The following is a 19739-nucleotide window of genomic DNA, read 5'->3' on the forward strand; positions in this document are numbered from 1 at the left end:
ACAAAATTCAACACCCATTTATGATAAAAACACTCCAGAAGGTGGGCATCAAGGGAACCTACATCAACATAATAAAGGCCATATATGACAAACCCACAGCAAACATCATTCTCAATGGTGAAAAACTGCAAGCATTCCCTCTAAGATCAGGAACAAGACAAGGATGTCCACTCTCGCCACTACTATTCAACATAGTTTTGGAAGTCCTTGCCACAGCAATCAGAGAAGAAAAAGAAATAAAAGGAATCCAAATTGGAAAAGAAGTAAAACTGTCACTGCTCGCAGATGACATGATACTATACATAGAAAATCCTAAAGATGCCACCAGAAGACTACTTGAGCTAATCAATGAATTTGGTAAAGTTGCAGGATACAAAATGAACACACAGAAACCTCTTGCATTTCTACACACTAACAATGAAAGATCAGAAAGAGGAATTAAGGAAACAATCCCATTCACCATTGCAACAAAAAAGAATAAAATACCTAGGAATAAACATAACCAAGGAGGTAAAAGACCTGTACTCAGAAAACTGTAAGACGCTAATGAAAGAAATCAAAGATGACACAAACAGATGGAGGGACATACCATGTTCCTGGATTGGAATAATCAACATTGTGAAAATGACTATACTACCGAAGGCAATTTACAGATTCAATGCAATCCTAATCAAACTACCAATGGCATTTTTCACAGAACTAGAACAAGAAATTTTACGACTTGTATGGAAACACAAAAGACCCCGAATAGCCAAAGCAATCTTTTTTTTTATTTTATTTTTTAATTTATTTATTATTTTTTGGGGGGTACACCAAGTTCAATCATCTGTTTTTATACACATATCCCCATATTCCCTCCCTCCCTCAACTGTCCCCTCCACCCTCCCTCAAGTCCCCCCCACCCTCCCCATCCCAGCCCTCTAAGGCATCTTCCATCCTTGAGTTGGACTCCCTTTGTTATACAACAACTTTCCACTGGCTATCTATATACAGTGCCAAAGCAATCTTGAGAAGGAAAGACGGAGTTGGTGGAATCAGGCTTCCTGACTTCAGGCTATACTGCAAAGCTACAGTGATCAAGACAGTATGGTACTGGCACAAAAACAGAAATATAGATCAATGGAACATGACAGAAAGCCCAGAGATAAACTATGGTCAACTAATCTATGACAAAGGAGGCAAGGATATACAATGGAGAAAAGGCAGCCTCTTCAATAAGTGGTGCTGGGAAAACTGGACAGCTACATGGAAAAGAATGAAATTAGAACACTCCTTAAAACCATACACAAAAATAAACTCCAAATGGATTAAAGACCTAAATGTAAGGCCAGACACTATAAAACTCCTAGAAGAAAATATCAAAAGGACACTCTTTGATGTAAATAACAGCAAGATATTTTTTGACCCATCCCCTAGAGTAATGGAAATAAAAACAAAAATAAATAAGCGGGACCTAACGAAACATCCAAGCTTCTGCACAGCAAAGGAAACTGTAAGCAAGACGAAAAGACAACCCTCAGAATGGGAGAAAATATTTGCAAACGAATCAACAGACAAAGGATTAATCTCCAAAATATATCAACAGTTCATTCAGCTCAATATCAAAAAAACAAACAACCCAATCCAAAAATGGGCAGAAGACCTAAATAGGCATTTCTCCAAAGAAGACATATGGATGGCCAAGAGGCACATGAAAAGCTGCTCAACATCACTAATGATTAGAGAAATGCAAATCAAAACTACAGTGAGGTATCACCTCACACCGGTTAGAATGGGCATCATCAGAAAATCTACAAATAGTAAATGCTGGAGAGGGTGTGGAGAAAAGGGAACGCTCTTGCACTGCTGGTGGGAATGTAAATTGATACAGCCACTATGAAGAACAGTATGGAAGTTCCTTGCAAAACTAAAAACAGAACTACCATATGACCCAGCAATCCCACTGCTGGGCATATACTCAGAGAACACCATCATTCAAAAAGACACATGCACTCCAATGTTCACTGCAGCACTATTTACAATAGCCAGGACATGGAAGCAACCTAAATGACCATCAACAGATGAATGGATAAAAAAGATGTGGTACATATATACAATGGAATATTACTCAGCTGTAAAAAGCAATGAAACTGGGACATTTGTAGAGAAATGGATGGACCTAGAGACTGTCATACAGAGTAAAGTGAGTCAGAAAGAGAAAAACAAATATTGTGTATTAACACATATATGTGGACTATAGAAAAATGGTACAGATCAACCAGTTTGCAAGGCAGAAATAGAGACACAGATGTAGAGAGAACAAACATATGGACACCAAGTGGGGAAAGCAGGGAGGGTTGGGGTGGGGAATGAATTGTGAGATTGGGATACCAAATTGTACACTCTAAATATATGCAGTTTATTGTAAAAAAAAAATGCATTTCATAAATGTGTATGAGGATGTAAAATCATTGAATGATGGAATAAACTTCCTAAAGCCTGAGAAAAAAAATGAAATGGGTCTTCCTATGGGGCGCAGTGGTTAAGAATCTCCCTGCCAATGCAGGGGACACGGGTTCCATCCCTGCTCCAGGAAGATCCCACGTGCCGTGGAGCAGCTAAGCCCATGTGCCACAACTATTGAGCCTGTGCTTTAGAGCCTGTGAGCCACAACTATTGAGCCCACATGCCGCAAATACTGAAGCCCATGCACCTAGAGGTCATGCTCCACAACAAGAGAAGCCACAGCAAAGAGCCCGTGCACCGCAAAGAAGAGTAGCCCCCACTCGCCGCAACTAGACAAAAGCCCGTGTGCAGCAATGAAGACCCAACACAGCCAATAAATAAATAAAAATAAATAAATAAATTTAAAACAAAACAAAACAAAACGATGTGTAAATAAAGTGAAATGGGCATCTTTACTGCAGGCCTTGTCAGGGCCTTTAATTCACATATTTGTGCACTGACATATACAAGAAAATAACACCCAGAATTTTCAAAACTAACCTGGCCACACACCATTTGTGAGAGCTTCTGGTGGTATTACAGTTTGGGGAAAGAAAAGTAAAGCTTTAGGAAACAGCCCTCTATAACCTGAATTAGACCATTGTGAATCTACTGTTAGATGTTAAATCAGGTGATGATAACTGAAAATTCCACGCAGGACTCCCAAGTTCCATCCTTCCATTCCTGACTCCAATGCCAGGCTCTCTGCCTTATTTAATGGGATCCTCTTGAGAAGAGGGAGGAAGGGGCTGGGATTTCCCCTGCTCTCTAGAGGAGAAGGGACTTGCCTCAGCTAATAAGCAGTCACACTAGAACTTGAATCCAGGCCAGACTGGCTGCAAGGCCTCTGAGTTTAACCACCACGCCTCATCACTTACTAAACCATAGTAGCTAATACCTAGTGTAGTGGATGCTATGGTGTGCCACCCAGCCCTCCCTTGAGGATTGATGGACCCATGTCCCCAGCTGGCGAGTGTTGCCAATGGACAGCTCTCCACTATCATTCTCTCCAAGAACTGACCAAGGCTGAAGAAAACTGCCCAAGGTCAACTTTCTTCTGGGAGCAGGCCACATCTAACGACCAATTACTCCAGTGCATAATTGTGCTGAAAGTCACTTCAGCATCAAACCTCCCTGCAGGGCCACCTCAGGTCTCTGCTGAGACTACATCACAGCCCAACTTCTCCCTCTTCCCAATCGTATGAGTCTCCTGTTGCTGCTGTAACAAATGACCATGATCTCAATGGCTTAAACCAACACAAATTTATTATCCTACAGTTCTGACAGAAGTCTACAATAGGTCTTTCAGGGATAATATCAAGGTGTCCTCCTTTCTGGAGGCTCTAGGGCAAATCCATCCTTTGCCTTTTCTAGCCTCTAGAGGCTGCCTGCCTTCCTTGGCTTATGGCCCCTTCCTCCACTTTGAAAGTATGTCATTCCAACCTCTGCTTCTATTGTCACACCTCTGGGACTGATCCTCCTGCCTCCCTCTTACAAGGACCCTTGTCCTTATAGTCTCCCCATCATAAGATGCTTAACTCAGTCACATCTGCAAAATCCTTTTTACCCTGTAAAGTAACATATTCACAAGTTCCAGGGATATGGACGTCTTTGAGGGGCCATTATTCTGCCTCCCACACGCATTTCCCTTCCATCCATCTCTTCACCAGATGTTGATCCCAAGAGCACTTCCTAATCAATGCCCTGTGTCTTATTCTCCATCTCAGAGGCTGCTTCTCAAGAACTTGGCCTGTACACCAAGCATGCTCTTTATGTTTTATCTACCCCAGTGGCCCAGTGGGGAGAACACCATTTTCCCTTAAACTCCAAGAGGTCAAGTGTCTTGTCTAAGGTAATGAGGCTAATTGGTAGCAAGTCAACTTGACCTCAAGCATCTGTAGTGGGCTGAGCTGGGTCCCCCCTCAAAGATATGTCCAGGTTCTAACGCCCAGTACCTGTGAATGTGACCTCATTCGGAAATAAAATTTTTGCAGACACAATTAAGGATCTCAAGATGAGATCATCAAGGATTTAGAATAGGCCCTAAATCCAATGACTAGTGTCTTTATAAGAGAAAGGAGAGGGAGATTTGAGATTCAGACACACAGAGGGGAAGGTCTTGTGAAGACAAGGTAAAAATTTGAGTGATGTGTTTATAAACAAGGAACATTAAGGATTGCCAGCAACCTCCAAAAGCTAGGAGAGAGGCATGAACTGGATTCTCCTTCAGAGCCTCCAGAAGGAATCAACCCTGAAGTCATCTTGATTTCAGACCTCCGGTCTCCAAATCTGTGAGAGAATAAATTTCTGTTATTTAAGCCATGTATTTTGTGGTCATTTATTACAGCGGCCCTGGGAGATTTGCACAGCTTGCAAATCCAGAAATGTGAGCTCTTAATCTCTATATGATTTTTTCCCCCGAGAGAGAATCAGGGGATGGTGGTCAGCAGGAATGGGAAGTGGGGGGAAGCAGGTGATAGGTTACAAGACAGAAGAGACATTCGGAAGGGAAGGGAGCCACGCTTATTCATAACTCAATGGACTTCACATGGTGATGAGCATTGTGACTGGGTTAGCGGAGAGTGTGATGGGGCTCAGAGGAGTCAAAGAAGGCTTCCTGGAGGAGGTGACACCTGAGCTGAATGTTAAAGGGTAAACAGGAGTTAAGCAGGTGATGAAGACAAGGAAGGGCATGAAGCAAGGAACAAGTAAAGAAACTACACAGAGCTGGGGGTTGCTGGAGTAGAGCATGGAAGAATGGGAGATGCAGATGGGCCATCCCCAAACTCCCAGCTGAGAGCAGCCAAATGAGATCACTCGTTCAACCAACATTTACTGAGTCTCTACTGAGTGCCAGGCCCTAGGCTGGGGACATGGAGGTGAAGATGACAGCTTCCCTTGGGAGTCCCAGTCTGACTCAGGATCTCCCAGCCTCGGCACTGTTGCCATTGGGGGCCAGAGAATTCTTTGTTGAGAGGGGCTGTCCTGTGCATTGTAGGACATTAAGTAGCATTACTGGGCTGTACCTGCCAGATGCCAGTAGCGCCAAAATTGACTCCAGGCATGGCCTGAAGTCCCCTGAGGAGCAGAACCGTCCAGATTGAGAACCACTGGCCTATGGGAGAGACAGATACTAAATGCACTTGATCATAAACAGTCTAGTTCCACACCCAGTTCTCATCCTAAGAAAGAAGGTCACAGAGTGAGACTGCTCTTAGCTCTCACAGGGGTGGATCTGGATTGGACCTTTGGCATTTGAGATGTATTTGAAAAATTGTCTGCAAGGCAGTTGGAATATTGAATCGGAGCCCTGAATCCAAGGAGAGAAATGAGTGAATAAAACATAGCGAGGCCCGCCAGGTAATGATGCCATTTGAATATGGCCTCTTGCTCCGAACCATCAAACCATCGCTTCTGTTTTGTTCAAAGGAAAAAAAAAAATGACCAACAGAAAAAATGGCAGGTGACAGCAAAGGCCTTGACGGCGTCTGGGTCTCCTTATCCGCCTCTCATCTTTTATTTAACGAGGAAATGGGACTGTTTCCGAGCCTTTGAGGGACGGAAGTAATGGAACACTCAAGTGCCCTACAGAAAACAGACTACGATAGGGCAGGGCAGAGGGCTGGGTCCTGGGGTGGAGTCTGGGGGAGCCGGGGTGCTCACACCTCCCCGGACCCCAGGTGGCCTTGGACGCTGCGGCAGAAGGAACCTGACACTGCAACACAGTGTAGATGGAAGCAAGTGTTTTGTGGCATTTAAAAGCTTTGGAGTCCTGAGTTCAAACTTGGGTCTGTCCCTGCAGGTTGTGTAGTGGGGCTTTGGGGGTGTCCCTTAACCCTTGGGGGTCTCCACTTCTTCATCTACATTCCGAGAATAATCAAACCTGTGGTTGTAAGAATTAAAGGAGCTACAGAAAGCTTTTTCCTCCGGGCCTAATACATATTAGGGCTGAATAAATGGTGAGTACCATTATGCTGGCAAGTTTTTGTTTGTTTTGTTTTGTTTTGACCACACCTCACAGCCTGCGGGATCCTAGTTCCCCGACCAAGAACTGCACGCTGGCCCTCGGCAGTTAAAGCGCAGAGTCCTAACCACTGGACCGCCAGGAAATTTCCTATGCTGGCGATTTTTAACAAACGCAAGCTCTGTTCTCTGCCTACCTCCCGAGCACCAGGTCATATCTCCTTACTCACCATGAGGCTTTATCCATGCCAGACTTCTTTCCAGGAACACACTGTAATTGTTCCAGCCTCAAGACCTTTGCACGTGCTTTTCCCTCTGTGTAGAACAGAGGCCTAATGTCTACATTTCCACTCAGCTAATGTGTACATTTCCTTTAAAGCTTGTCTTGAATGTCACTTAATCGGAGATGCTTTCTCCGTCCATCCCATCTAAGTCAGATCCTCTTGGCCTCATCCCTCACCGTGCCCTTTATTTTCCTTCCTAACCCTTAACACAATCTTATAATGTGTATAACTCTGTGCAACCATCTGCCTCTAAGTCCTAAGACTATTACTGCCTCTAAGTTCCAAGAGGGCAGGGACATGGGGTGGCTGACAAACTTACCATCAAATACATAAAATCATTTCAAAGTGTCCCAAGAGCTATGAAAGAAACACAGTGGATGCTAAGACTGAGGACAGCAGTGTGGTCAGGAAGGTCTCTCTGAGCAGCTGAAGCTGAAAGGATTAGAGTCGGCCATGCAAAGAGGGGAGGTGGAGATGGGGGAGGTGTTCCAGGGAGAGAGAAGACATGTGCAAAGGCCCTGAGGCAGGAAGTGCTCACTGCTCAAGGAACTCAGGAGGAGCAGTGTGGCTGGAACTCTGGAGAATGGCATGGAGGAGGGCAGTCATGGTTGGGAGGCAGTGATAGTCAGCCAATGGAGATGGAGACTGGAATGGCCACACCAAGGGTGGATGGAGTCGAGACAGATTTTGGGGGTGAGACTGACAGGCCTTGCCAGTGACTACTGTGTTGCTATTCTTCTTGTGAAGAGAGAAGTCTGAGATGCAGAGAGATCTGTGGGTGGATCACACAGATCAGAAACTCGGGGCTTTGGCTAGACCTCTTGCCTTGACTTTTCCTGGCAGGATCTTTCTGAAATTCTCCATGGTCCCCTCTATTTGTCATCACCTTAAGCGTCTGCAGCGATGCCCTTTGGCTGCCTCCCATAACATACAAACCCACGGGCGGTCCTGTGCTTAGGAGGAAGGTCTAAGGACACCCCTGTGGCCAGATGTGTGCCACGAGGAGTTGGCCCAGTGGTACGGGGACTGGGGAGACACCTTGACCCACACCCTTTCTCCACCCCTCCCATGACCTTCCCTGCACGGAGCTGAGCTCAGGGCCCGTCTCCACCTCCATGCTGGCTGCCCACATGCGAGGCCAGCCAGGGCCTGAGGCACCCAAGATTCAGGTTTGAATCACCCACGTGAACCATCCCAGGCCCAGGAAGGGGCTACCAGTGGGCCTGTGGACATCTCACCCCCACGTCAGCAGTGACCAGGCCTCTCCATCCTCGTCCTCTTCAGCAGGAGGTGGCAGGTGAGCAGAAACCCAGGGTGCAGCAGACTTCCTTATTTTCCCAGCAGCCAAAGAGCTCATCTCCACTCACAATAAGATGCCCTCAACCTTCCTCTTCAGGAGACAGGCCCTCTGATGCCTCTGCCTTGGGGGCTGACGGCAACTCTTCCCAAGAAGGGATGAAGTCTGGGGACAGAGTCTCAGAGTGGAGCTGGGGAGGTGGGAAAGGGAGAGGAGCTGTAAGGACCACACCCAGAGACAGGCCAGGGGATCCGCCGTGGAGACCCTCAGAAACATCACTGGCCGGAGGGGCTCTCATCCCTGCCCGGCCGCATGAACACTCTCGCCAGCTCCTGCCTAGGCATCCCTCCTTCCACCTGTGAAATGGAGCAGAGCTTCATCCCTGCCTCCTAGAGTACTTGTGGGAGCATATACAATGCCATTAAGGGGCTTAACACAGCACCTGGCACGTGGGAAAGAACTCTGCCTCCACGCTGCCTCTGGACTCAAGACTGCAATATCAGCTCCGGCATTTCTAGCCCGCTTGTCCCGCCTTGCGGATTTTGGACTTTCCGGCCCCCACAATCCCATGAGTCAATTCCTTACATTCTAGACAGATACAGACATAGATGATATAGCTATATGTATAGATACAGATGATATAGTGATATATATGATATTGATATATATACAGCTATTGATATACATACAGATGATATTGATATAGATATATATGATACTGATAGAGATGATATTGATAGAGACACAGATGATACAGAGATAGAGATATATACACACATTCTATTGGTTCTGTTTCTCTGGGAACTCTAATACAGATTTTTAGCACATTAGCTCTTATTTCCCCAAAGGACATACGGCAAAGGATTAAAAGCAGTTATCTGGGGGCTAAAATTGGGGCAGGAGGGAATGGGGGACTCTCGTTGTTTCACTCTAAGTACGTGTGTATAATTTGTTTGTTACACCAGCACAGCTTACCATCATCATTTCAAGTAGCGGAAGGGGAGGGGCGGGGAGGGACAATAAGAGGAAGGGATGAGAGCACAGGGCAGGACAAGGGGAGGAATGCGGGTCCAGCCTCCACAGTCACATCCTTGCCCTCGCTTCCCTCCTGTTATCTGTAAGCCCTGATGAGCAAGTACCAGCAAAACGGCTTCCAGAGTGAGAGGTGAAATGGGGCTGCTCCCCAGGGGATGAGGCAAAAACACAAATTACTCCCAGAGGCTGACTCAATTTCAACTCCTTGGGCTCCCTGGATGCCAGCAACCCACTGCTTCGAAGTCAGAATTAAATGAGTTCAGCACAGCATTACTTGTGATGTTTGGGGGCTGGGGAGGGCAGGTTATTCCCCAATATTTTACTTTATCCTTTTTCTCATTCATCTAAGAGGCTAGAATGAAGAAGAGGAATTTTCTTTTCTGATTTGGGGGCAGGATTGGGGGAAGCAGCAGCTTTTCGTTATCAAAGCCGGGTTCATTAAATATTCATCCAGATGCCTGTCACTGGTTCCAGGAGGATGATTGGATTTAGGGTTCAGATCTCACTGATCTATTATTCTTTTTGGAGCCGCAGGTGGAACTCTTTCATGCAGCTGCAAATGAGAAAACCGCACCATTCTTTGAAGGGAACTTTAAGTAATCAAATGCAACTTTTTCTTCACCCCAACGGGCGCCCTCCTATGCTGGTTCTCACGAAGGAAGGCAAGAGAAGGAGCAGGGGAAACCTGGAGTGCAGCCTGCACCCTTTGCTCCTACGATCAGCTCAGAGGGGGCAAGACTCTCAGAGTCTGGGGAGAAGGAAGAACAAGGAGGCAGGGGCAGGGACAGGAGGGAGAGAAGGAAGTCAGCATTCACGGAAACTCTCCCTCGAGCCCGGCACTTCACTGACACATCCCCTGTGATTTTGACAACAACCTCTGAAGCAGGAATTATGCTCCGAGAGGTTAAGTGACGTGCCCAGGGTCACACAGCTAGCAGAGCTCAACCCAGGTATTTGAAGCCAATTCACCTTGACTTCTAAGCCCCGTCTCCTGTAGCAGCTGCCTCCTAACTCACATAGGCACCAATATCCGATGGGTTCCTCCACACCAGTGCTTCTCAACCAGGGACAATGTCGCCCTCTGGGGGAGTCAGACAATGTCAGACCTCTTTGGTTGTCACCACTTGGGGACGGGGGTCTGACTGGCATCTAGTGGGTAGAGGCCAGGGAAGCTTTTAAACCCCCTCAGTGTACAGGAAAGCCCCTTACCACAAAGAATTACCTAGCCCCAAGTGTCCTCCGTGTCGCGGCTGAGAAAGTCTGTGCTATGTGGACAGCATGAGCGATCATCCCCACAGCTCTTGGTTTTCACCCTGGGAATCTAGAAATTCTACCCAGTGCTCTTATATTTTTGCCCAATGCCTGGGACAAAACTCATCTGGTAGTGGGCAGGTATGTGGGAAATTTCTTGCCTCTCTGCGTTGCCCCTGGATACAGAAATTCTCATCTAAATTCACGCTCACGCTCACAATTTCACGGTGGCAAGACAAGCACAACCTTCTCATTAAGGGGCACAGTCGAAGTTTCTCTCCACTGAGAGCAGTAGGAAATCGGGCTCCCTTGAAATGAAGCACGGCCGTAATTAACAGTAATGAAACCCCTAAATCGGCCCACATGCTTGCACGATGGGGTGACGGCAGCAGGGTCTACGAGCTACAGACCACCCATTTCTACCCCTACCCCCCTCAGGCAAATAAAATGCCACATTCAGGAAGAACTGAGGGATCCAGAGACAGGTCAACTTCCCATTTCAGATGCCTGGGAACATGAGAGGCCCACAGGAGGACTGGACAGGGAGTTCAGAGAAGAATTTGGGAGGGAATACAAAAGAGAAAATTCACCTCTGTTGAGCATAAACTAAGCCTAGTCACTGGGGCAGGCAAGGGACAGCCTCCTCTCATTTAATCTCCGCAACAATTATTTGCAGAAGTCAGTATTATTGCTGTCTCCATTTTATAAATCAGAGATCATCAAAACTTTTTCTGTAAAGAGCAAGACAATAAATATTTTAGGCTTTGTAGACTGTAGGAAATACCGCAACTATTCAACTCTGCCATTTTGGCACAAAAGTAGCCACAAACAACACACAAGGAATGCACCCTTCCGTCCACCCATCCATCCATCCATCCATTCATTTATCCATCTATCCATCAAACCATCCTTCCATCCATCCAACCATCCACCATCCATCCATCCATCCACCCATGCAACAAACATTCGTTGACAATATACCATACATCAGACACTTCGGATATCAAGACAAATGAGTTTCTCCCAAGTCCTTCTCCAGGTAGCTCCAGCCACACGGGTCTTCAGAAAGTCCCTGGTATGTGCAAGTGCTTTCCTTTCACAGGGCCCTTGAATACTGTTCAGGGTCTTTGCTCTCTGCCCCTACGATACCCTCTGCCATCCCCTCCACCAGCTCTTTGCATGGCCACTCCTGTGATCCTTCTGATCTCAGCTTCTGCTACACAGAGAGGCCTTCCTGACCACCCCATCATTCTCAATCTCAGAACCCTGTGTGTTTCTTTCATAGCACTTGGGATACTTTGACATGATTTTATTTATTTCATTGTAAATCAGATTTGTGTCAGCCTCCCCTACTAGTATATAAATTCCAAGTAGGTAGGGATCAAGTCTTTCTCATTTGCCATTATATTCTCAGCATCTGGCACATAACAGATGCTCAACAAATTGTTATTGAACTGAATTAGTAAGTATAAACCCAGAAAATCCAACTCCAAAATATGGCCTCCACCACTACAGCAAGTACAGCCTAGACTGTACCATCCAATATGGCAGCCACGGGCCACATGTGGCTAGTGAGCAACTCAAGTGTAGCTAGTCTGAGCTGAGATGAGCTATAGGTGTACAATACATAACAGATTTAGGAGACTTCATATGGAAAAAATAATGTAAAATACCTCAAGTTTTTAAATGGACTCTATGGCGAAATGGTGTTTTGGATTTATAGGGCAAAATGAAATAAATTATTTGAATCAATTTCATCTGTTCATTGATTTTTTTTTCACCTTTTTTAAAAAATGTGGCTACTAAAGTTTTTTAAATTACATACGTGGTTTGCATTATATGTCTATTAAGTAGCACTGGTTTAGAGTCTCCCCAATTTTATCCCCAGACTTCTTACTAACTAGCTCTCTGATGTTGGTCCAGTCAATTAACCTCAACAGGTCTCGGTTTCTTTATGCAACAAATGAATATAAGAATTTCTGACCTGCCAACCACATGAGTTGTGGTGTAGCTCAAATGAGATAATGGATATGAAAGTGCCTGGGAAAAAAATCTACACAAATGCAAGCTCTTCTGTAATGAGATTTTCTGACTCTATTTCTAAATCCCCAAGTGGTATTTTCCCTCCCTCCCTGGCTCCTGGCTATGACCTAACTTGCTCTATCTTTTCCAAATTCTGATCTACATGGTCTGACTTCCAGAGTCAACACTGGTTCTTTCTCCCAAGTGACACAGCCCTTCCTGCCCAGCCCCAGGGACAGAATTTCAGAAGCTAAAGAGTTTGGCAAGACAAGCCCACTGCCAGACTCCTCAAGTTGATCCAGTTTCCCACGCTACTTTGGGTGATCTTTCAAGAACAACAGCACCAAGGAAATCTAAAAAAGAGTAGATATATGTATACGTATAACTGAGTGAATTTGCTGCACGGCACACAACATTGTAAAGCAACCATACTCCAATAAAAATTAATTTAAAAAAAAAGAATGATAGCACCAAGGAAAACTTGATTATTCAGACAACCTCCTCTTGTACTATAACTGCAAGTTGACAACTGTACCTTTGAGAGAGCTCTATATAATTTAGGCTGACCCAGGGCTGAGGTTTTAAATATTTTTAAAATGTAGAAGACCCTGTAGGTTTAGCCTGCCTATCATCCATTTCCTCTTGTTCCCACAAATGCCTAATCATTTCCCAATTGAGGGCCCATTCTTTCCCTGGTCTTCATCCATGTGGTCTGTGCAGGGCACACAGGTGTGTGTATATACCTATCTCAATCAGCTTATTCTATCCCCCTGGACACAGCGATGTTTTCAAGGATCAGCACAAGACCCAGGTTGATCTATTAAGGGCCAATCCAAGGACTTTTGTGGGAACCTTTGAGAAAGATCTTGCCACTGGGGTTGTAAGTCTGCAACTACTTGAGACATGGAGTTGGTGGAAGCAGGCCACCATGAGAAAGCAAAATTATCATGGAGAAAGGATCAATACAAAGTCCCTTCACCATTGTTTAGTCAGCTGGATCCAACTCTACCTGAAGTCAGATCCCTCTGAACTCTGCAGTCACAAGAGCCAACAAGTGCATTTTGTAGGAGAAGACAGTTTAACTTGAGATTTAATCGCTTGCAACCAAAAGAACTCTATCTAATGCAAAAAGAGGTCAAATATAGTGCATTTAAAAAAATTTACTTTTATGACTTTCAATTAATGTAGTAATTCCATGTGGGTTAACAGAGTGTTGTGTAGGGATACCACTAAGAATCTTTTATAACTAGATTATGAGTTAACCACAAACAGCCTCATCTAAAGTCACTGAGAATGCACGGGGGTTTATGAGAAGGGCACTTTCACTGGGACCATTTTACTGAAACCCAATTGTTCACTGTCCATGCAAGGAAAGATACTGCTCAACCAAAGTAAACTTCAGACAAGTCAACTTGGAATAATTCAGAAATGGATTAATGGGGCTTTAAATTAATATGCCCTTCAGGTTTTTATTCTTGTTACTCAAGAGAAATCTTCTGTTGCCACCAGGAATGCCACCAAGAAACCTTCACCTATACCCTGAAATCCTGGCCCCTGGGGTCACCTTCTTGGCCAGCTCACAAGGTTAGTGAGTAGGTGGGGCATGAGCAGATGGGGAAACTGAGGGTCACACGTGCCCAGTCAGAAACGTATGGATTTCAGATGTCCAGCTCTGCCCCCCAAGCCAGGCTTCCTGCCATGAAGATTAATGAGGTGACAACTGCCAAAGGCCTGGAGGTGGTTAAAACAAAAAACAACCACCCAAACACCTAAGACTATTTTTAGTCTCTTCTGCATGGGCTTGAATACATATGCCAACAGCAGCCTGGCAAAGCACGGCCTTTTGGCTGTGTGCTGGCCTTCCCTGCGTTCCCTCCGCCACATATAACTTGAACGTGGAGAAAATGGCAAGATCTAAGGTGATATCATAGAGTCATCATCTCCCTAAAAAAGAAGGCTTCTGACCAACCAGCCTGCAGGCTTTCTAAGTTGATGGACTTCAAGGAAAGCATTTATAAAATGAGCTTGTAAAATTTTAAATTTAGTATGCAAAGTGGTGACCTATAGTGTAGCATCTGGACAGCAGACAAATTTTTTTTTTTTTTTTTAGCAAACAAATTTTATCTGGCTCATATGAGGCTTCAGTCTGAAGCTGCCAGCAGCATTTTTTTTTCTTAGATAGAGAAATTTCACATGAAAAATCCCATACTTCTGGCTTCTCTTGATAAACTGAAACAATTCTACGTGGCGACAATCAGCTGGAGATGAGTATAGCTGGGGGCATGGACTCTCTGGTTTGCCCCACTCCCCACCCTGCCCTATTGTGTTCCTTGGGCCTGAAGCAGAATTTCAGTTGCCATGTGTCATCTTACACCAGGCCCTTTTTGTCCATTTGAATTTCTTGTCTGGTCTTATTAAGCACTGGAGTCCACAAGCTCTGCAAAACGCCCATGAATTAATTGCACAGTAAGTTGTTTTGGTGAAACCCAAGCAAGCAAGGAGGTGAAAGAAGACGATGCTTCTAAGGTCCCTTTGAACTCAGAGAATACCAGAACTGTACGAGCTTCTCAAGGCCACTGTTGGGGGATGTGGGGGGAGAGGGCAGGTGCTTCTCAAACCTTTAGTGTATCTTTCCACGTGAAAGAAGCTCCACCTGCATCCCACTCCGAGCCCCTCTCCACTCACCATCACTCCTTCCATGGAGAGTGGGTGACTCAATAGCACAAGGTTTGGGGGAAGAACTGGGCCGTGTAGCCCCTCTCCTTCCTCATCCTCCTCCAGACTGGGAGTAGTCAGGGCTGTACTCTGATCCCCACCTGCACCTTTCTTTCCTTGTATTTCTCAACTGATTCAGAGTGCAGGCAGGGAGTGGGGAAGGAGCGCTAGCTATCGAGTGTTCCAAAGACCCCGATAATCATCCAGGCTGACAGTTCTTATCACTTTGAGGGTTTGTTACCCCTTTTGAGAATCTGATGAAAGCTACACACCTGTTCATGCCACACTTGTACACATAACAACCTGCAGCTCACAGACCCCTGAAGCCCATTCACAGACTTCAGATTGTTTTTACTCCCTGATTGGTTTCCACTCCCAAAGAGGAGTTATTCAAAGTGAGATGAGGCAGAGACAAGACTGATAAAAGCCCCGACATCCTGACTGGCAGCCTCCTCACTTGGCATTCAGATGCGTGTATTCATTCAACACAGCCCAATGCCAGGCGCTCACCAGGCACACAATGATGAGTTCCACTGTGCGCCCTAACAAAGGACTCGAACACCAGTCCACTTATTACACATATAAACGTCCAAGCACATGCCACGCTAAATGCTATGATGGAAAAGAATGGGCACCATTTTTGACAAGGGAGTCTGACATATTTGAAGGTGATGGAGTGAATAAAGATTTCTTAAAGAAAATGACATTGGAGCCTAGACCTGAGATCTAAAGGATAAAGAGAAAGTAAAGGTGGGGGAAGGAACACAGAGAAGAGGCATCCAGACACAGAGAAGAGCCTGGGCAAAGTCCCAGGGGCAGGAGGGAAGGGAGAATGGAATGAGCTGGAACTGGAAAGAAAAGACGTGTGTATGCCCGACAGATGATACGCAGACGTGTCAATTAGATCAGTTCTTAAGGCCCCATTCAGCCATTGGACCTGCAATGCGTGTGGGGGTGGGGGGCTACTTTAAGCTCTGCCAGAGAGTTAAAAGGTTCATAAATTCAATCCCACATCTCAATTCTGAGAGCATTTCTCCAAAGGAAAGAAATCATCAAAATTAAAATCAAAATCAGTTATATGCACCAAGATGCTCGCAGCAGTGCTATCTATTACATCAAAGCTCTGGAAATAATGGAAATCTCCATCTAAAAGAAGAATCACTGGAGAACCACAGGCATCAACACGACGCAATATTATCTAAAAATGGAAATTCTAGTTGAAGTAGGAATTTGGGGACATGCTTATAAGAAATGAACAGCTACATAAGAGTGTAGAGAAGAAACGGAGGGTAGGATATTTCTATACTTGTAGGCATGCCTACAAGGTTATACGGTCAGAATAATACTATTAATAATAACAGTGTGATAGGATATCAAGGGGGATTTCTCCTATTATCCTGGAATTACGGTTAAGGCCCAAAGCTAAAAATCAAAGACTTAACTCCGCTTTCTAAAGAGGACTGCCCACAAGCCAAAGTTGGGAGCAGACTCCGTCTCACCAGGTAACAAAGAGGGGGCAGAGTCAGTCCCACACCCCAGTGATCACTGCCACCTCCTCCCCGGTCTACAGAAGAAGAGGGGGGTGGGGTGGGTTTTGGTCTTTGACCTTGTGAGGGTATAGGATTCACAAAGTGTGGTCATCCCTGTTCCCCAGAGGTGCCTGCAAGAAAGGGAAACAGGCATCTTATTTCCTGCTGGGTAGATACCTGTTGAAATATTGATGCTACAGCCATACTCTAATGCCACCGTCCAGGCAGAGAAGGGTGGGATAGTTCTTGGAAGCGATGATCATGGGTACCTGAAGGTGGAGGAGGTCTAGACCAGCAATGTCCAAAAGAACTTTCTGTGATAATGGAAATGTTCTGTATCTGTGCTGTCCAATATGGCAGTCACCAGCCAAAAATGTTTATCGAGCACTTGAAATGTGATTGGTGTAACTGAGAAACTGAAAGTTTAATTTTATTTTAATTAATTTTAAATAATTGCCACCTGTCGCTAGTGACTACCATATTGGATGGTACAGTCTAGATATTTCCATAGATGGGAGATCACTAGATATCTGAACAATCTGAGTGGTGAGCCTGGGGAGGAAATGGGGACACTTCCTACTCCATCCCAGATCTCTGCCCCCTCAGAGAGTGTGAGAAGGGACCTCAGTGCTCCCATGACTCCAAGGGAAGGAGCATGCAGGCTAGTGGATGAATGGCATCTCTCCGTGTCTAGGTGGCCACCAGAGAAGGGGTCAAGGGTGGTGACACAGATGGTGCCCATGGGATCCTCTGAGGAGGGTGGTTCTCAGTGACGGAGGAGGCTGTTAGGATGAACATGAAGACGGGTCAGGGGGAAACCATGCTCCCCATTTACAGGGAAACCACTCACAACAGAAGACTCAGACCAAACCAGAGCATCACCAAGGAAGCCAAGCCTGGTTTAAGTTTTTCCAACCAAAAGTGAATGAACCTGCCCAAGTTGTCTTAAGGATGGGAGAGGAGACACTCAATCTATCTCAGTTACAGGGCAAATAAACTGCTTCCTTCACGTTTACACTTTAATGAGTTTTGATTTTTCAACAAACCTATTACAGCAGTGTCCAAGCATTATATGCTCACAAAAGTTATTCAGGCCTGACAATAACCCTATGAGGCAGCTCTCATCATCCCCATATTATGGAGGAAGAAACTGAGGCTCAGAAAGTTTAAGTGAATCACCCATGATCCCACAGATAAGTGGTGGAGCTGGAATTTGCCCCCAGGTTTTCTTGCTGAAAATTTTTCTTAAATTTTGTTAAGTCATCTTTTGGACAATAAGATAATTATTTTTTTTAAAGATTAAAAAAAAAAAGAATGCATGTAAAACTGATGAAATCCAAATAAGATCTGTACCTGTGTCAGCAGTACTGTACCAGTGTCAATGTCCTGGTTTTGACAATGTGCTCAGGTTACATAAGATATTATCAGTGAGGGAAGCTGGGGGAAGGTTACACAGAAACTTCTGTGCTACGATTTCTTGGGAGTCCTAAAGCATTTTATAACAAAAAAATTTATTTTTTAAAAAAGTTAAGATGGAGTTTTTTGGAAGTTATGCAAAATGATGTTTATTGTATATTTTTGACATAGAAGTATTTTTGACATACGCTTTAAGAAAGGAAACCATGGCTCCGGCCATGGTGGTGGTAGCCCCCGCGCAGAGCCCGGCCGCCGGGGCCCCCAAAGTACTGCTTCTGTCCGGCCAGCCCGCCGCCGCCGCCGCCGCCGCCGGAGCCCCGGCCGGCCGGGCTCTGCCGATCATGGTGCGATCATGGTGCCGGGCCAGCGAGGGGCCAGCGCGGAGGCGGCGAGCGGGGGGCCGCCGCAGGCGCGCAAGCAACAGCGCCTCACGCACCTGAGCCCTGAGGAGAAGGCGCTGCGGAGGAAACCGAAAAACAGAGTGGCAGCTCAGACTGCCAGAGACCGAAAGAAAGCTCGAATGAGTGAGCTGGAGCAACAAGTGGTAAATTTGGAAGAAGAGAACCAAAAACTTTTGCTAGAAAACCAGCTTTTACGAGAGAAAACTCATGGCCTCGTAGTTGAGACCCAGGAGTTAAGACAGCGCTTAGGGATGGATGCCCTAGTGACTGAGAGGAGGCAGAGACCAAGCAGGTGCAGGCCCAGTTGTCACTCCTCCAGAACATCTCCCCATGGATTCTGACAGTATTGACTCTTCAGACTCTGAGTCTGATATCCTGTTGGGCATTCTGTTCAACTTGGACCCAGTCATGTTCTTCAAGTGTCCTTCCCCTGAGTCGACCAGCCTGGAGCAGCTCCCAGAAGTCGACCCAGAAGGACCTAGTTCCTTACCAGCCTCCCCTTCTCCATCCCTGGGGACGTCATCAGCCAAGCTGGAAGCCATTAATGAACTGATTCGTTTTGACCACGTATATACAAAGCCCCAAGTCTTAGAGATACCCTCTGAGACAGAGAGTCAAGCCAATGTGGTAGTGAAAATTGAGGAAGCACCTTCCAGTCCCTCAGAGAAAGATCACCCCGAATTCACTGTCTCAGTGAAGGAAGAACTTGTAGACGATGACTTCATTCCAGAGCTGGGTATCTCAGATCTGCTTTCAACCAGCCACTGCCTAAAGCCATCTTCCTGCCTACTGGATGCTTACAGTGACTGTAGCTATGAGAGTTCCCCTTCTCCCTTGAGGGACATGTCCTCTCTGCTTGGTGTAGACCATTCTTGGGAGGACACTTTTGCCATGAACTCTTTCCCCAGCTGATTAGTGTCTAAGGAGTGATCCAGTACTGATGCCCTTTGTTGACTATTACACTGCCTGGAGGACAGCACAGAAGCCTGTGCTTCAAAAAGCCAAAGTAGAGGGTGTATGGTCCTAGAGAATTCCTCTGAGGTATCTTTTCAAACTTCATAGGTCACCCCAAGTATTGTCTTTTGACATTCAGCAGTCCAAGGTACACAGATACATTACTGTAATCCAGAATTACAGATTCTGAAGTTGTACCTTTACCTTTAAGGGCAGTGGTTTGCCCTAAAGTACTTAGATAAGGGTCACTGGAAAAGTGTCTTAGACATGGAAGTAATGAATGGCCCTTTATCATTTCTCTTTCCCCTTCTCGGCATCCCAGGCTTGCCTCCGATTTTAGGTCCTTTAGTTTGCTTCTGCAAGCAGAGAGAACACCTACTTGAGGGGG

The 19739-nt window shown here is 45.7% G+C and overlaps 1 protein-coding gene and 1 pseudogene across 1 annotated transcript in view; one reads left to right on the plus strand and one right to left on the minus strand.

Annotated features, from left to right (window-relative positions):
* The window catches only part of KSR2 (kinase suppressor of ras 2), a 399544-nt gene that overhangs the window by 200564 nt on the left and 179241 nt on the right, over positions 1–19739 (minus strand). The window lies entirely within an intron of this gene.
* On the plus strand, positions 18215–19320 carry LOC130858714 (uncharacterized; annotated as a pseudogene).

Source organism: Hippopotamus amphibius, chromosome 8 (assembly GCF_030028045.1).
Source record: "Hippopotamus amphibius kiboko isolate mHipAmp2 chromosome 8, mHipAmp2.hap2, whole genome shotgun sequence".
NCBI lineage: Eukaryota > Metazoa > Chordata > Mammalia > Artiodactyla > Hippopotamidae > Hippopotamus > Hippopotamus amphibius.